General features: G+C 39.4%; 1 pseudogene; it reads right to left on the reverse strand.

Moving 5' to 3' along the window:
* Nucleotides 1-11,948: 11,948 nt before the first annotated feature.
* Nucleotides 11,949-12,102, reverse strand: LOC125401313 (U1 spliceosomal RNA; annotated as a pseudogene).
* Between the last annotated feature and the right edge of the window lie 1,529 nt (nucleotides 12,103-13,631).

The following is a 13,631-nucleotide window of genomic DNA, read 5'->3' on the forward strand; positions in this document are numbered from 1 at the left end:
ATAGAGAGACCCACTAGTGAGAGCACAGGGTTTAGTAGACCAGGCTCACAGTGGTGACGACCAACAGGTTCTTCATTTGAACAGAGGGAATATGATTTAAACAGTATCCCAAAACAGTTATGCTAACATGATTCCGTCAAGGTAAATCAAAAACATGACATCAAACACAGTGATATCATCAAACACACCAGGAACAACATTTGTGTTATAAGAATTCAGAAACTGAGTAGTCATAACACATTAAATATTAAGCAAAGTGAGAAACTTAAAGGATATGTATGTATAGCTGAGAACTTAATAAGAGACTTTAGGAAGAAATGAAGTTTACAAAAGTAACTGAGATTAAGTCTAGAGGTGTGTGATATACTCCCATCCTCAGCACCTGCTTTGATTGATTATTACCATTTTTTAAATTTATCCTTACTCTAAGAAATATGATATTATCTTTTGATGAGGAGGGTTTAATGTTCTTAAAGTAAAATGAAGATGACTCACAATGGGTAGTATGAATTTTCTTCTTAAATTTGGGGTAAAGGAAAAAGTACAACACTCATAGGCAACTTAATTAGAATAACATAGATATTTATACATATATACACACATGTATTTTATTATATATGCAAATGTGAATATATTCTCTGTATTTGTATACATATATTTTATACAAATAAAATATAAAATATTCTTTTTATAATTGTTTATTATTTTCCTTGGGGTTCATATTCTAGGGTTATTACATTAATCTTTAAACCAGCTAGGTAATAATGAAAGAAGAAATATAAAAGACAGTATTAAACATTCTAGGTGTGTGTGAAAGCTGATGACCGAGACACCATGTTCCCTACTTGCTAGACAAAGGGATTTATACAAACACAGAAATAAAGGTGTGTCTCAACAAGAGCAGAGGAAAAAAGCATGGGTCCTATATAGCCAAAATTGCTTTAGAAATTGTACATAGATGGGCTTCTGTCTTAGTTAGGGTTTCTATTGTTGTAATGAAAGACCATGATGAAAAACAACTGATGGAGGAAAAGGTTTATTTCAGTTTACATGCCCTAATCACAGTCCTGGATGAAGGGAAGCCAGGACAGGAACTGCAGGCAAGAACCTGGAGGTAAAAACTCAAGCAGAAGTCATGGAGGAATGATGCTTACTGGCCTGCTCCTCATGGCTTGCTCAGCCTGATTTCTTACAGCACACAGAACCACCAGCCAAGAAGTGCCACTGCCCATAGTAAGCTGGTCCTCACACATCAATCACTAATTCAGAAAACACACCACAGGGCTGCACACATGTCAACCTAGTGGGAGCATTTTCTCAGTTGAGGTCCCCTCTTCCTAAATGACTCTAGTTTGTGATAAGTTCTCACAAAACTAGCCAGCACAGGTTCACTCTGTGGTGGTTAGCTCTGACATTTAAAGCTTGGTCTGTAGTTGGTGGAGCTGCTTGTAGAGGTTTAGGAGGTATGACCTATTAGAAGAGGTGTATTACTAAGCCTGCTTTTGAGACTGTAAAGCCTCTCATGACTTTCATTTTGCTCTCCCTGTTTCCTTCTTATGCTCAAGAATCTGAGCACTCAGCTTCCTGCTCTGGGTACCATTTCTTTCTCTTGCTGCTGGGCTCCCTGGCTGTAATGAACTCTTGCCCTCTGAAAATGGAAGCCAAAATGAAGTCCTCATTCTTTGGGTTGTGATGGAAGAGTAACTAATACACACCACAACTGAAGAATTCATTGTCACAGAGTATCATTGTCAGGCATTTGCTAATGCATTGTCTGAAGTCACACAAAACCACTGAGCAACTGAGAAGCTGTTGTGCCCCTTCATGATGTTGTTTTCTTTTATGATGGGGTGAGGTTTCATGACACAAACAAGGTGGGATATTGCTGGCTCTTTTATTTGACTGGAATTAGAAAGTCTCTCAAGCCAATGAGAACATAGATACCAGCATTGGGTAGTAGAAGGAAAAGTAGAGACAATGCCTCATGTCTTTGAAAAATCCCACAGAAATAGGGAATGCTTTCCGTGAGGAAATGAACCACTGCCACTCATGAAATGAGGCTGAGTAACTTCTCCAAAAGGGAGAACATTTGGGAGTGCACTAGGTAATGTCATGATATAGATTTTTTTTTTTTAGAGAAGTCATGGTGTGTGCTTGATGATGCAAAGGATATGAATTATGCAGCTCTTGGTATTTAGCAGTACCCTCATAAACTGTGCACTGCACCTGAGCATTGTCTGTAAGGAAGACAGCTTAAGTCATGGTTCCTGCTTTCCCATCTTAGGCTGCTGCCAATAACTGCATTGCTTTTGGGAAAGCCCGAGGTGCAATCATTTATGAAATGAAAATAAGGAATTCAGTTAGGATCATCTCTAGGAAGTCTCAAAAAAAAATCCTTCATGTTTTGTACATCTCTGATAAACTTTCCAAAACAATGGCTCCAGCTCTGTTTTTCTTTTCCCACATAACTTGTGTGGTCATGTTACTGTTCAGTATAAAATATAAGCTGATGTGTTTTTTTTTTCTAAATCCCTGTCTTTTGAAGATTAGCCGCTCTCCCTCTATTTCCACCGCATCCTTAAGGAAGTTGATCATATCAAACTGTGATGAGTCACCACAGTGACTCCAAATGAGAAGAGACTAAGTTCCCAGCAGTGATGTTGGATACTCAATAGTCTCCAAGAGGATAAAAGTAAGCCTGGCAAAATCTTTGTTTTGTACCTGCCTCCAGTCCATTTGTGAAGGAGTGCTAATGAAAAATGAGAGTGATGTTCCCATCACACATTTTTGGATTACTGTGCAGCAACATCAATTGGAAACCTAATGAAACAGAGACCACCTACAGAGGAGGGAGATTGTGCTCCTCTGTCTGCCTGCATCCAATTTACCAAGCAACTGTGTGGAACAAGCTGCCTGTTTGTTGAGCCCCTGTACAATTGATCATGCATTTAACATTGATAATTGGCAACGCCAGTTGCCACTATCTTCCTCCTGTGGAAGAATGCTGCAGTGCCTCACCATTGTGGAATAATATAGGGAACAATCTATTTCTTCCAGGGTGATCTCATTCCTCCAGCAGTTGCACCATTCCGTGATAGTGGGTTGTGGAAATTATAATAGTTCCCAGAAAAACTAACTGGCCATTTCTCTGTTTACTCCTTCCCATCTACTAAGGGACAATGCTATATTGTTGTCAAGTAGAACTCCTGATCAAGAAAATAGCAATAAGAAACCTAGTAGGCGAGCTCCCACCAGCATGTGGGGCATATATAAAGAGAAAAGCTGATGTTCCAAATGGTAGCATCCTGTTCTTTGTTTTTGCACCTGTTCAAACTGGCATCTGGCGTTAGGCTGTGACTAGTCAAACATTACCGCTTTCTGTCAAGCTTGCTGGGAGAAACAAAAGAAAGAGAATATGGTATAAAATATTAGTTAGTCCTGTGTGTTATTTTGTTACTACATTCTCCTTGTCAGGTTCCCTACCTGTGTTTATCATCAACATCAGTGTTGTTTTCCTTTTTCTCCCTCTTAATTTGAGTCCTAGAAGCCATCTGGCACTCAGTCTCACTCCCATGCTGCAGCTCTCCATAAGTCAGTCGGCCGACTGCTTATCAGGTTACGGGATGATGTTTAAGGTTTTCTTAATTCACTGTGAGGTTCTTCGTGGATTTGATCTATTCTTTCTTTCTGAGCTTTGGTCCAGTCGTAGATGTGTGCACGTGATTTATGTTTAGCAGGTGTTAGTTTGCTAGAGTTTTCTAAATATTGGCTTCACAAAGCAGGGGAGGCTTCGGAAGACACTAGGACTCACACAAGTGGAGAATGGCTTCCCTGCTGAAACTCAGTGCTGCAGAGCTATTAAGTCCTAAAGACGGATGCTGCAATGCTTAGAAGAGTGGCGAGGCTCACACTCCATCACCAACTTGCCAGTTGCACCTCTGCATCCTGTGGCACTCTGGGTACTCAGAAGGATAATAGGTGGGCCTCAAACACAGACCGCTTTCCTATATATGGCTGTGAAATGAGTGTGGTTTTTTTTTTAATGTCCCACTTTTAAGTAGAATGCATTTCTTTGTATGACTTGTGCTTTCCTGGTGTGAAGTCTAAGTGTGTGATGAAAATGTTATTATTAGGGAGATAAGGAGGAACGTCCTGTCTTTGGAAAGAGGCCTATTATTATACTTTATTATGCGTTATGCATATGTTGAGATTTACACACAGCATTGAACAAAACGTAGCACAAAAAGTTAATTAAACGATGAATTATTGACAGGTGCATTTGAAAACTGTTATGAACATCTGTTTTTAAGTTATGTGCATTTTAATAAACTTTCCAGTTTTGGATATGGTGGCTTCCATATACTCATCTCTGTGGGTCATTCATCTTATCTTTATGTCTACAATGTGTGACAATGTCTAAAACTGGCCCCATAATAGTGTGTGTATGTGTGTGTGTGTGTGTGTGTGTGTGTGTGTGTGTGTGTTAATTTTAGCCAGTCTCCATCATTCATGATCTCATTTCCAAGTGTTCAAGAAAGTTGTTATACTCAAATAAGAGAGGGAAATAATGGGTGAGTAGGGAGCTATACATTGGTCACACTGAGACTTCATCAAAATTAACATGCAGAACTCTGTGTTCCTAGGTCACTGTTCAGCCCTTTGAGCAATAGCACTTTGTACTATAAATTGTTCCTATAATTTAAAAAATTTATAATATACTTACAATTTGCATATCTGAGTATGAATTACAAAACTTTAAAATTGGCTACAACTCCTCATCAGCCAATTTCTAGCAGAAAGGACCTAAAAGTTCTAAACTATGAAATATCGAAATGAACTGATGCATGTGTACCTTTGGATGAGCACCAGGCACACCGTTTGCTAGCTGTTCTTTCGTTTTCGGTACAAGGTGGTAGTTCAAACCTTGACTTATTCATAGTATTTGACCTTGAATTATTAGGATAATTTCTAATATTTTAAGTGAAAAAAATGTCTTTATAGGATTCAGATGTGATGATGCCATCTTCAGACATCAAATGTGAGGAGAAAAATACTTAGGTACATGCAAATCAGTAAAAATAATAAATTTCTATTCATCATTTGGAGATTGCTGCTATTGGAAAGATAAAATAGCTGGTTATGATAGCATATGTCTATAATCCTATCACATGGGAGGCAGAGGCAGGGGTATAAAGCTCTAGGAGTTCAAGGCTAGCCTATTCCACATTAGAAAAGCCATGTCGCATTACAGTATATTTGCATCAGATATGTACTAAGTGCCTTAGCTCTCTTTGTGGGGAGGTGGAAGATGATCTCAGCACTTTGTGAATCTTAGGCAAGAGCTATAACACTGAGCTGCATCTTAAGTGCACTAAGTTTGTTCTAATTTTAGGATTTCTTGATTTAAGTTGTATTCAAGTTTTATTTTGTGTCAGGGGTTAATGCATGACACACGCATGCGTGGATGCGGAGGCTACAGGAGGCTGTTGGATACCCTGCCCTATCATTCTCCCTCTTATGTTCTCAAACCAGGTCTCTAACAGAACCCGGAGCTCACCTTAAATGCTAGACTGGCTGTCAGCACACCCCAGGGATCCTCTAGTCTATGCACACCCCTCTCCCCGCACAACACCAGAGTTAAAACCTTGCAAGGTTGTGCGCAGCTTTTCTATGAGTGTGCTGAACATCGGAATTCAGGTCCATATACACATGAGCAGCAAGCATTCTCAGCAACGGAGCCAACCTCCAAGCCAGCTTTTCTTGATTTCTAAGGGGATCTTTTTTCTAACAAGTTTTCTACAATTTTCTGCCTTTGGCTGTCATTCTCATTCTTTGTCCTGTTATGGCTCCATTGTTTGGCTTTTCACAGTCAACCTCAGTAGAACAAGTAAGTATATAGCATTGATAAAAAAAATACTAACTCAAGAAGATTGTCAAAAGAAAACATACAATCCGGAATCTGTTTTAAAAGGTTGGCTGTCCCACTGAAAACTGTAATTAAAGAATGCATGACTCTTCCTATGTGTTTGCTGAAGGAAACTTGGGCTCCTATAGAGAGCTGCAATGGGAAACATTTTCATCGTCTAGTCTGTGCAACAAAGCACAGCTCTTCAGGGAGGAACTTTCCCACTGTGGGATCCGCACCACCTTCCTTTCAAATGCTGCTAAGTGTGAAATTAGTGTTGTCCTGTAAAGTGCATAGGATTAATTGTTAGTAATTGAACACAGTTTGGGGGCTAATTATATAAAAATTGATATTAAAAGAATACTACCAAATTGATTGAGTTTTACAGTTCACATTCAGCTTTTAAATTGCATGAGTTGAAAGTCAGTGGAAAGAGACAGAAATCCACTCAAAGCTGCTGCAGGAAATTAAGGTTTACTAGCTCTTTGAAAGACAAATTAGTCAAACGCTGTCATGTCGGCAAAGCAGTAAAGTGATTCTGAAATTAGTTATAGAATTAGAAGTGAAATGTTCTAAGATTGACCATGTTTTGTGGAGGTGACTGGCTTTTCCTGTGCTCTGACTAGTTAAGTTACAGCAAAACAGGAAACAAAGGAAGGCTACTAGCTTAGCACCCAGCTCGGTGGAGACCCAAGTTAGGGGACCTCTCACCAGTAGAGAATGCTGGGGTTAGGGACCTGCTTGGTCAAAAGCCTCTTATGTTAAAGATAAATGCTGCAAAAACCCGTGCACACACATGAAGTCTACAAAGCATGGGATGCATGTAAACCAGGGGTTAAAAAAAATGACCTTTGACCTTTAGAATGTCCTTGAGAAAGCACTGCAGACAGGCAGGCATCAGCTCTTCTGCTTCAGAAGTTCCTGCACTGACTTCATCTGACAGGAAAGACTTCATTTTTGGAACCCTCAACTTTTATATAAGGTTCTTCAGTCGTATGATATCAGCCCAGACAAACAAGGGCAAGGGCATTCCCACCCTGGTTTCTCTTTTGGAATTGGTGAAGGTTATTCCCACTCCTGGTCACAGTACATATCAGCTTCCATGTCTGCCCTTAGTCTTCCGACCCCATTCTCACTAGATTCTTGTGTCTCTCCCTTTTGTCTTTAATTACCTAGTGCTAAACCTCCTTCCCCCTATAGCCTTGGTATCTACCAGGGCATTTTTGCACTTCCAGACTCTTCTCATCAAATAATATCCCTGGCTCATCATTTCTCTCTTCCCAAGAAGCTTGTGGAAGAGCTGCATAGATAGTTGGTCTGACCCCAGGTCAGTCCTCACTTGGGAACTGATATTAAGTGCCAAGTAACAGAGACAAAATAGCAAGTCAGTTAGAGGGGGAAAAATTAAAGAACCAAAAAGGTTTTGACAGAATCACAATTATGCTAAGATACTTAACGTAATGCTATTTATCCATATGCACCAAGACAGGACAACTTGGCTAAAATGACAACAGCCTTAGAACCAACAATATTAATGGTTCAGAATTCCAAAATAATTAGTTTTTAATATAATTGTTTTGCAATTTATGCATCAATTCTATTTTATTACTTATTTTGTACAATGCATTAGAGCTTTTAAATTTGTCTTCCATAAACTAAAGATATCCTCAAATACAGGACCAAGCATGTAAAAAAAAACCAAAACAACAACAAAAAAAATAGGCAAAAAGCTTTCTTATTTTTATAAGTTAAAATTTGTCATAAGTTCTTGTTTAGAGAAAAGACTTTTACCAAAAAAAAGTTCGTTTGAAAATTTTCCATATACCAGATACATATTTAATGGGCAGTACATTTATCATTGAAAAACCCTAAGCAATACAAATGAATCCATAATATACCAACAGCAAACACGTAAAATAACTAGAAATTTTCAAAATGTAACAGAATAGAAATATAGAAAAGATTGCGAAATGACTACATAAAATTTAAAACTATCCTTTCATCAAAATAATCCAAAGCAATAGGCAGTGTCTATATCACACATGAATTTTAATGTACCAATTCCTTCATTTTATAAAACTTTTATATAAATTAATTAAAAACACAAAGCTCTCACTTTGGTTTTGGTAGAAGCAAATTATTTGGACAGTAATACCAAAAGGGTGATATCAGAACACTAATGCAAAAGGACAGGTAGAGGGAAGACGGTCATAGCATTAAAGTAAAGAGATGGTTAGGGCCTGAGATGCAGAGTGGTCTGTCTGACTCAGTTCATGGCCCCAGAGACAAGCAGGATTGTGAATCATCAGGGGTGGGGAGGAGAGGGCTTCGCAGACAGCACGCACTGCCATCTCTTCATCCCAGCTCGTGTCCTCCTACACTCACCTGCCCACCCCCACATAGAAAGAATCCTCAGGAGCCACACCTTTATTTTCCAAGTTGCAAACAAAATCAGAGCTTTCATTCTCAGAAGAAGAAAAAGGAGGAGAAGGAGGAGGAGAGAAGAAGAAGGAGAAGGAGAGGAAGGAGAAGGAGAAAAAGAAAAGCCTTTTGTCTAGGGGGAATTCTGAAGAGGGAGAAGCTGGCTTTGTTGCCTTTGGGCTTCCCTGTATGGTCAGTTCCGAGCTAACTTATCATAAAGCAAAGGACAGGGATATTATCACACTCTTCTACTTAAATAAAACTATCATTTGACATTGAATAAACCATGCAATATGAAAGAGGATGTTCCTGGAGTATAAGCAATAAATAACCTTCAAAGAAGAGCTGAAGTAATGCTGAAAAAATAAAGGAAGACAGAATAAATGGTCTCTAATAATCCATCATGAATATACAGAAAAGAGAGTAACCATAAAGTATAAATGTTACTAGGAAGAGGAATGCCAAATGGAGAATGAGAATAACTTATGTTATACTTATGATCCCTAAATAGCTACTGGGGCCAGCAAGATGAGTAGAGACGCTTGTTGAGCAAACCTGATAGTCTGAGTTTGGTCCTCAGAGTATGTGTAAATGTGGAAGAAGAAAACTGACTCCACAAAATTGTCCTCTGACATAGACATGGGCACTGTGGTGCACAGATGTCCTATACACACATTTCATATACTCATAAACTTGTACATATAATAATAATAAGTAATTATTATAACAAAAACTAGTGTGGTAAACAAATATTTGGGGAAAAGAATGCCTCATGGGTATGCAACTAGTCAGGTTAATGGAAAATACCTGGCTTTGTTTCGTTGGTAAGTTAAACAAAATAAAAAGCAGATGTTAATAAAATGATTCATTCTGTGGAGAATACAGTATAATGTGATTTGTGGTATTACACACTTACAAATATCTTTGGAAATGACTCAGCTGTAGGTGTATCCATGAAAACTGTTGGCCTAGTGCAGGACAGTTCTTTCGTGGCCTTGGACCAGCATAGTCTTTCTTCCTTTCTTGCTATTCTGAAGAATAATTGGAGAATGTGTTAAAAAATGTAATATTTCAAGGCTACAGTACCTAACATAAACTGGATGGCCTTCAGTGCATTAGCCAGCATGTAAATGTGTACAGAATGGGCCACACTCCAGGGCCCCTGTGTTGTGGCACATTTGGGCACCCACAGATCCTTCCTTACTTGACTCATCTAACCCAGTAAACAGAAAACAGTGACACTATTTCATACCTAGTAATTCTATTTTATTACCTCCAAAGTGGAAAATACAATGCAATTAAAACCAAATGCAGAAACAGTGAGGTACCTAAACATGCTCTTAAAATAGTATTTTGAAGGAAGTGATACTGTTTCAACACCTGTTCGTGCATGAGCAGCTAGTCTTCAGTGTATACTTCTAAAATATCCACCAAGGAGCACAAATAAGCATAAAAGCTCAGCCCTGGCAAATTCTGCTCTCAGAGGTGAATTGCTTTGCCTTCTCCTATTTCCACAGTTATTGATTGATAAAGTCTAGTGAAGGTATTGTTTGGAATGAGTTTTGAAAGATGAATAAGAGTCAGATAGTAAATTCTCAAGAGTTTTTACTAGTATTTCAGACACAGAAATAGCATGGACAAAGACACCCATCATAAAATCATACAGAGATTCTGAAAGAATGTAAATAGTTCGGAGTTTCTAAAGCTTAAACCATGAGGCTGGGTGAGTGTGAAAGTGTGGATGAAGAGATGGGTAAGGAAGAGCCAGGTTCTTCATTACGCCAATGGAAAGATCTACCTTCAGGTGTTAATGTGTCAAAAAATGTTTAGGCAGAGTAGTAAATTGCAGATTGTGTTTAGATGCACCAACATCACTGAATTCATCAAAGAGAAAAAATGTGAACTACAGGGAGGGGTGGGCAGAGACGTGCTTCACTTCAGATGATCCAAATATAGTTATTATAGGACATCTGAAAGGATGGTGTGGGTAGGTAGCTGAGTACCTAAAGAGGAGACGAATATTCACCGAGTTTATTAGCTTACGCAGCACTCAAAATCACAAAGAATAATGAAATTCCTAGATGATTACAGAGTATACGAAGGGCAAGGAGATTAGTGAGTGAAAACAAACTTCTTGGTGCATCGCTGTAGAAAGAATCACAAACCCAGAGATGAAGGAAAAGAATGAGACAACAGGCCGTGCAATGTCAACCAAACGAGTAGAGAGTGTCAAGAAAGTGTCGATAGTGTCAAACAACCCAAAAAGACAAGAGTACTAGAGAGGTACAGAGGGAGCATGAGTTCCCTGTCTTCTGATCAAACTAATTTAGCATAGGTGAGAGTGGTGGAAGCTGAGGAGGGAAAGGATGGGTGGGAGCAGCAACAGTGCTTATTTAATACTTGGAGGTGGCCAGACATGTGGAGAGGCTAATGTGGAATGAAGATGAGGTCCCCATATTTGAATGCTTAGTCACCAGGAAGTGGCACTGCTGGAAAGGATTAGGGAGCATGGCTTTGTTGGAGTAGCTGTGTCCTTGTTGGAGTAAGTGTGTCACTGGGGATGGGCTTTGAGGTTTCAAAAGCTTATTCCAGGCCAGTCTCTCTCTCTGTCTCTCTCTCTCATTCTTCTCTCTTCCTTTGGATCAGGATGCAAAGCTCCCAGCTACTTCTCTAGCACTGTAAATGCCACCATGCTTCCTGTCATGATGATAATGGACTGAGCTTCTGAAACTGTAAGCAAGTCTCCACGCAAATGCTTTCAGAGTAGCCTTGGTCATGGTATCTCTTCACAACAATAGAACAGTGACTACGATGTTAAGAAGATCAACTGAAGATAAAATACATGGATGACAACAGGAAATTCAGTCAGACAGAATTAGAACAGATAGAAAGTTCTGAAATCTCAAGCACAAGGATGAGCCCTCAGCAAAAGTGAGGCAACCTAAATTGGACAAGTCCTAGGCTTTACTACCCTAACCATGGGCTCTTGGCATTTGAGAAGACAGAAGGACTCTTTGATTTCTCTTTCTTTCTCCCCTGCAGCAGGCCATATACCAATATCTGTAGAATCTCCTTGCAGAAAAGATCATAAGACTTTTATTCCAGCAGAGTCCTTAACTCCCGAGGAAACAATGAAGACATGGATATACAGTGAAGAGTTGGAACAAATAGGCCCTACTAGGTTGGGTTGCCCTCCGTTTATTGTCATTAGACCACACCCCTTGCTGGACAACCACATTTCCAAGTCATTGTCAACTCTTGGTTTATATTTAGTTATGTGTGTGGCGGGGGATAGGAATGTAGGCATGTTTATGGGTGCCCGTAGAGACCAGAAGGGAGGTCAGATCGCCCAAAGCTGGAGCTATGGGCAGTGTGTGAGGTACCTGATGTGAGTCCTGCATCCTGAACTGCGGTCCTCTGGAGGAGCAGAAAATGCTCCTTTTGGCTGAGTCATCCCACCAGTCTCTGGCCTTCCTTTGTAAAGACTCCTGTTCTCGACAGTTGTGTTGAATAAATGTACACGCTTTCCTCTTCTTAGTCTTATTACAAGGTATGAACTATATGAAAAGTGGAAAAAAGTACTAATTATTCTTCCATAATTCTCTGTGATTGTCTTTTAATCCAAGGAAGAGTGCAAAGTCCCCCCACTACCACAAATTATGCAATCATGTTTCCCACATTTGTGGAAATCTTGGGGTCAGCACATCCAGAGTGCAATGGATAAGCCTCACCCTGAGAAAACCACCTCATTATCATGGTATCTCCCCTGCAATTCATCCTTGCTTTTCTTAAATCTCAAAGAAGTAATACTTACCTCCAGTGAGGTAAATGGGGACTAAAGCTAATGGGGAATAAAGCTAATGTCTTGTCAAATAATGACAAGCTTATTTGGTGATGACGTCAGGAGACACAGGATGTTGAAGAATTCAGATGGGATGGCAGACGAAAGGGTGCAATTAAGATTATGGTATAGCACTGACGTCCCAACCTTCCAGGCTGTGAATGTGTGATGGGACTAACTGACTGAAGGTCCTGGGGATTTTCCTTAGCTATTCTCAGTATCTAAAGTACAGCAGAAAATATGGTCTGTCACTTTGGCCATGCAAAGTGAGATATTGCTGACTGGAAAGGTCATGGCTGGAGATCTTTGGAGGAAATAGTTCAAGTTATAAACCATAATGTTGAGGTCAGGTAATTTGGCTCAAGGTGTAGGGTTATTAGATATGAGAAATATGGATGGGTCAAGGAGTGTTGTCCTTTCCTTTGGTCAAATCAAAGAGAATCTATTCATTGTTTCTCTGTGGCTGCGATTAAACACCATGATGAAAAGACACTTGCAGAAGAGAAAGTTACAGTTCCAGAGGAATAGGAATCCATTATGTTGGGAGAGAGACATGGCAGCAGGAACAGGATGCTGAGAGATAACATCTTCAACTGCAAAAATGAAGCAAAGACAGTGAACAGCAAGTGTGTGATGGCTATGAAGTCTAAGTCTGCCCAGTGACATGCAGAAACAAAGGTATCTGAGCCTGTAAAATGGATGCTTTACTATAGAAATAATCCCTAGGATTTGTTGTCATTGTTTGTTTGTCTTAATGGTTACTGGGATAATTGATCCCAACAAAATCTAGAATCACCCAAGAAGCAGGCCTCTGGGCCTGGCAGTGGGAGAGTGTCTTTACTAGGCCAAGTGCAACGTGGCCAACTGTTCCTGCTCAGATTTCTGCTGTTATGAATTCCTACCTGATGAACTGCAACCCTGAGCAGGGGGATAAAATGAACCTTTTTACTTTAAATTGGTTCTGCCAGGGTATTTTTATCTCAGCAACATAAAAATTACCAAAGACAGTTACTGCTCATTAAAAATGCGGGAGAACTTTATTTTAATAACTATCAAGAGATTAAAAGGCCATTTTCACAAAATGAATACTTTAATTTTGATATAAAAATATTTTGATATGCCTGAAATATGCTCTGCCTTACTACCTGGACCTCAATGACAAAGACAGGATCTCCAGAAAATCTATTTTTACATTCATTACATGTCAGGCTCTCCAAATAAAGGACTTGTGGGAGGGAGAGGAAAGCAGAAGCAGACTAAGATATTGAAAACAGTATTAGAAGGAGTTTTGAGGTTATAAACTGCAGAAAGTGAAATATAGCAATCACAAGGAATTTGGTTGGCTTTGAAGCCAAAGGTATATAGAAGAAAATCATCAGAATTAATGAAAAAGTATATTCAAACATTAAACAATGAACACTTAAGTGGCATCATTCTGGAAAGGAAGAGCCGAACTGATTGGGT

Source organism: Myodes glareolus, chromosome 8 (assembly GCF_982192425.1).
Source record: "Myodes glareolus chromosome 8, mMyoGla1.1, whole genome shotgun sequence".
Lineage (NCBI taxonomy): Eukaryota > Metazoa > Chordata > Mammalia > Rodentia > Cricetidae > Myodes > Myodes glareolus.